Genomic DNA, 6220 nt, shown 5'->3' with positions numbered 1-6220 from the left:
AGTTGCTAAGACCATCTGAAAGACGAGACCAAAATTCGTTTTGAATAAAAGTGGTACCACTAAATAAGTAACCGGGTATATGGTGTCTTTATTATATAGATTTCGTTTTTGATTAATAATGAACAATATTTTATTCAAACTTACAGGATGGTATCGTGATATGCTTCTGTATTACTATGATATAAATCGATTGAAGACATTTCGAATAATGTAAATAAACATGGCAAAACCATGAGGTTTTCAAACCTGTAATATCATGAATACTAGCGTTTGATTGCAACAGGATTCATATTTCTCGTGAATATTATAAAATATCTACAATTTGGTTGTGTAAAATGTTAGGATGTACGGTATTGCACATAATTACAGCTTAAATGTGACACGATCTGGTCCATGGGGGCCAAAGGAGGCATTTTTTGAAAAGTGAGTTATATAATTATTACCTTATACAAACATTAGGCTATCATATACTGAAAACACCTAACATACTTGTGTTATGAAGTTTTGTGATGTCTATTTTCTTATCTCTTTTATTGTTTTTTACTCCATATTTTGCCTTTATCTCAATTTCATATTTGCAGCCTTTAGTCCCCATGAACCAGATCGTGTCACAAATTATAATGGGATCTGGTAACTCGTCCTATTTTTATACAAAATAGTTTGTTATGTCAGTTCTGATAAGAATGTAATATACTGATTTTGAGGCGTTTTAAAGGATCGCTTTATCAAGCAGTGGTAGTAACTAAAATTCATTTCCCAGGTCAACTGACGTGAACTGACGTGACGGTCATTTGGTAATCAATACCAAACACCTGGGTGATAAGCCCAGTATCGTAGTGAACTTGCTGGGACATAATTTGCATCACTGAATAACAACATCTAGTAATGCCAAAATCTGGGCATCATGTTCATTGAATCCCAAATGTCATTCCCTTGATGATCTACCTGGGATGGTAGTAGAGAGGCCACATCGGTCTATCTGCTCTAGATTTTCGTGCAACATTTTTAGACAAATGTGCCAACCGGGTTAGAATTAATCATTAGAGTCTCACCTTCTGTTTAACCAGGCTGACATTTCTGAAAGGTGACGTGAGATATTTGGGTCGAAAAGTGTAAAAATGTTTACTTTTTTTTACCAAAACAGCTTTAACTTTGAAAGTAAATAAAGTATGAATTTCATATTTACTCTTGAGAATACTTGTCACATGTATTTTTAATATTCGTTAACAAAACAATAATTGCGTCTTTATATATTTGATGAAATATTTGAGGGAAATGAATTCACTCTGTGTGTGTGTCAGATGGCTCTCTGTATCGCTGATGTGGTCTGCACAAGTGTACGCTATCTCACTCGATCAGATGCCAAGTGCGATGCGCCTTGCATTCCTTGGTTAGAAATCGGCTTCACGTCATTAGTCCTAGATGTTGGTGGACGTCCCCTTCCTCGTCGGCCTTCCATATCCCCTTGCAAAATTGGTTTTTCTACACCTCCATGTTTTTTGACAATATGGTACTTCAGCTTCCTCTCCATTATGCCGCTTCTGATGGTTAGACTTGTATCAATCTTGTCGAGGATCCAGGAATTTGTTCTCCTGTCTTCATGGTCTTTTCATGTCACTTGCAGAAACTTCCTGTAACACCACATATCAAAAGCATCAATTCTATTCCTGTCATTCGTGGTCATAGCCCAAGACTCGCATCCGTAAAACACAGTTGCACGAAGTATATAGGCGTACCTTAAGGTTAATGGATAGGCCTCGGCTTTTCCTTATGCTTGACATGCCTTGCACAGTTATCCTTACAATAGCCAGTCTTCTCTTAATTTCAGTTGTGCTATCACCGATGTTGTTAATCATTGAACCTAGGTATTCAAATTTCTTCATCTCCTCGATATGCTGTCCATCTTTCACAAACTCATCACCTTTTAGCACTCTGTCTACAACCATTATTTTTGTCTTTTGTGTTCAGGAGAAGGCTTTTATCTTCGCTGGCCTCTTTGGTGCGCTTCAAAAGATCAATCAGCTCTACTCTGCTGCTACAAATAAGAGTGGTATCATCGGCGTACCTCAACAGGTTATTAATCCTTGTACCACCAAATTTCACTCCACCTTCAAACCCCTCCAAAGCTGTTCTCAGAGTAGATGTTAAATAGGTTTGGTGATTGTACACAGCCCTGTTGTAAGCCTCTTCCTATCTTGAACCAATCTGTGTCCCCACTACTTGTTCTGACTACAGATTCTTTGTCTTCATATAAGCGGCTGATCAGGTCCACAAGATGACTCCAGTGCTAAATGCGTCTTTTGTAAAGGAACTGTTGACATGCAGAAATCATCAATCAAAGAATACAAATAAATTGTGAAAAGTTATTATATTACAATTAAATAATTCATATTAGTGATTAAAGACAGCGTTACTGCTTTACCTCGTTTACTCTCTACATGGGATGTAATAATGGGATGGGAAGAATTCGAAACCCAACCACCATATCACAAACCCGGCAATTGGTCATGTATTCTATTGTTCGAAAACAATAGCACGGATTAAACAGCCGACAAACCATACTATGACCTGGGTGGCACTTTTATCAGGTATCATTCCCGTTGTCAATGACGCCTCCTATCTGGACTAGATTTTAATAGAATTTTACTCCTTCGGCAAAGACATTAAATATTACAACAGAAAATAATGAATAAGAATTGCTGTGCTATCAGAGAGCTCTTAAAGTGCAACAGAGCACTGTCACCACAAGAAGCAGAGCTATAAAGCAAAAATATATAAAAAGCACATAAATTACCTTACACCATTATATTTTTAAATGTTTACCCAGCTGCATTCTTTTCCATGAAATAAACTTGCACTGAAAGGACCCAAGTGGACTTCGTCTACCCGAAACCTTACTATGGCGATGTCTAAGCAGTCAAGTTAGCTCGATCGACAAGGCGTTCGACTATGGTGCGAGAGGTTGCGGGTTCGAACCCCAGCGGTGGTAAAGTACGCTCTCGTGGAAATTGAGTTAACTTAAAATTCCCCTGGAGAATGAACTTACTGCGAAGAAGAAGAAGAAGAAGAAGAAGAAGCAATCAAAACACACTTTACACCAACCCCAAATATTACTCCCATAGTGATCTATATACCTGGGACGTATGTTACATCAATAAAATAATATACAGCAAGCATTACTTCTGGATGGCGTATTTACTTGCTGTCGCCGATGTTGTTTGAAACAGAGCGTTTATTCTTTGCCTTTCTGCAATGTTGCAGTTAAGAGGCTAAAACTGAGAACTATCGATACACTTGCAACAAAGGCACGTATTAAACCAAACACTTTCAATTTGATAATATTTATTCTGTAGATAGACATGATAGAAGACGTTTTTGTACAAGTTGGGAAAAAATAATATAAGATACTTTGACACAGCCATCCCCATGATCACCACATGTTCAAACACAGCATAAAGAAACAACTCTTCTGAAGCGGTAGCGCAAGCAAAGAGTTCGCTTCAAAAGGCGCCGGAACTGTTACTAGCAAAACTATACGTATATAAATAAATTTTGATATTTAAAAGTTAATATCGCGCATATCGTGTCATATTCAATTGAGCACGATGAGATATCAAGTCATCATTTACCGATTGTTGATACTTGTTTTATGATATTTCTTGAATAATTAACTCTACTTTAACATGTTTAAGTTAAAGAATGGACCTACTTTTTGTGCATACTGTACATTATTTGCATAGTGGCATATGGCAAACACATCAGTGAGATAAAAAAGAAATGCACTTTTGCCATTACCATCTTGATCTACTTTCTTTGAAATCGTGTCTGCCATTTTCATGTGATACAGCGCGTTTTTCTCTCTCGCGTATGTATAAGTCATAAGTATGACTTGCTATATGATACCCATGCAAATAGACTCATCAGCAATAGAGACTTTGGAACACAAATTATAGTCCTTTGCCTCCAGTGCTAAATGCGTCTTTTGTAAAGAAACTGTTGACATGCAGAAAACATCAATCAAAGAATACAAATAAATCGTGAAAAGTTATTATATTACATTTAAATAATTCATATTAGTGATTAAAAGACAGCGTTACTGCTTTATTCAGTGTTTTGTATCTTTTATCAATAACTTTGATCCTTCCATATGGTGAGGTTTTAAAATCATAAAGTTATTACTTTTCCTACCTTTCGGATGCATAAGGTCAACAGAGTTTATGCTAGAGGGGTTCGAATGTGATACTGGATATTATATTATTTGTGAATGATGTGACGGACTGGTGAAGTGTATAGCTGACAACATGATTAGTGAGAATATGAAGATGAGCAAAATCCCATCTACAGCATTTATTTTACTTTTTTTTAAACACATCAAGTAAATACGAACAAAACATAAATAAAGACAGCAACAGCATTTAAAAAAAACCATAAAACCGCATATTAAACGAATATGTTCTGAGACACTCATTTGTCAATATAGTGCACTCGACATCCGGGGATGGAAGGGGAATGAATCCCCCCAATATTTACGTTACAATTCGTTTTGGTGATTTAGTAATATTATAAATTTTGGCGTTTTCAATGCGTTTAATCTTACCGTAGAACTAACGCTGATATCTGGTCCTGCTCCTTTCATAATTTGATCGTCGGCTTTTGCAAATAACAGATTGCAGATAGGCTCTGAATAAGTATCGCATTCCTCTCGGTGGATCATTTCATGATATAATGACCTCTTACCTCTGTCAATGACCTCTATATACTTATTTGGTAAGTATGACTTTAGATATAGACCCTTAATGCATCTTCCGTACCTGAGATTTATACGATTAATAATAATATAATCTCATATTTAATTTACCACATAGTTTGACTTTATTTCTCCGTCTCGAATATTAATTCGGAATGATTTCCAAACCTCTTTCTTAAAGCTTCTTGGATGAGAAGATGATAGAGGGCGGGTATTGAACTGAAGGCCTATAGATAATAACATCAGTGCTCTTCTCCATCTGACTCATTAGCTCAGTTGGTAGAGCATCGGTCCAGTGATCCGAAGGTCCCAGGTTCAAATCCTGGATGGTCAGTGAAATTTTTTCACTGGCTGTCATTTATGTATGTGTTGACTTGTGTTAAAAACCTTTCTCATATTTAATTTACCACATAGTTTGACTTTATTTCTCCGACTGTCCCTAATAGTAACTCATTAATAATGCGTTGCATCAGGTCATGGACTGAAAAACAGATGCGTGGTTCTAGATAATATTTTATCATCACAGCTGGTGATCTAGGATATTTCTAGGAGGCGACACTTAATAATTCATAACGCTCACATCTTTCTTCATCCAATGGACTTTGGGGAACTGCTGAGATAATGAGTGGATGTTACAATCTAATCGGCTACAATCGGCATAGTTGATGATATCTGATTCTGATAATTCACTAGTAGCAGCGAAATTAATTAGCTATATAAATCTTATATGGATTAATGTTATTTATTTATTTATTTATTTTATAAATATTTCTTGTAAACACAATCTAATGTGGTGCTCACTACATGTAGAAGGCCTGGTCTGCAAATGTTCAGTGCATAAATTAGTAAAGATAAAGCTTCATGTTTAGTGTAATCAAATGAAATACCAAAGCTGGATATTATACAATCGTGATGCATTCCTTCTTGTTATGGACGACAAGTATTAACTTTGATATTATTATGGCAATATCCATTCCCTTCTCAATTGATTATGCTTTCTTTTCGAAAAATAAACCATGAGGCCTAGAGGCCATGATATAAACCTATATTCGGTATGCGGAAACCTTCCACGGTTAGGGCGGCGCTTGCACTCGCATATTCGCTAAACTGCCGCCTCCTTCATTTGCCAACCTTTATCGAGGGGCGAGTTTGAGGTTTTATAGTCATACATGCAGGCCTATCATTTTTCACCCTGATGTGGCAGTCAACGTCAACGCGTTGAAGCAGCTGTTTCGCTCGCGCATCTACGTGGCGTCTTAAGCGTGTGCATGTGTACACCAGCGCTTTGACCGAACGCTTGTCATTATTTGGCTGTGCCCAATTAACGCGGCTGTGTACTCTAGACATTGTTTCTTTCGCAAAATTGAGTTTTTTTGATATGTTTGTACTTTGTTATGTTTTTTATAAATACAAGGAATGAAAATCCAGATTTGTAAACTCCAACTGCAATATTTTAAGGATTTTATTTCACTA

General features: G+C 36.6%; 1 non-coding gene across 1 annotated transcript; it reads left to right on the top strand.

The window, feature by feature from the left end:
• The first annotated feature begins 5007 nt into the window (after positions 1-5007).
• On the top strand, positions 5008-5081 carry Trnat-agu (transfer RNA threonine (anticodon AGU)). Its single transcript has one exon. It is a non-coding gene; the product is annotated as a tRNA-Thr (tRNA).
• The last annotated feature ends 1139 nt before the right edge of the window (positions 5082-6220 follow it).

The sequence above is a fragment of the Amphiura filiformis genome, chromosome 9 (assembly GCF_039555335.1).
Source record: "Amphiura filiformis chromosome 9, Afil_fr2py, whole genome shotgun sequence".
NCBI lineage: Eukaryota > Metazoa > Echinodermata > Ophiuroidea > Amphilepidida > Amphiuridae > Amphiura > Amphiura filiformis.
This window is presented reverse-complemented; position numbering and strand designations above follow the sequence as displayed.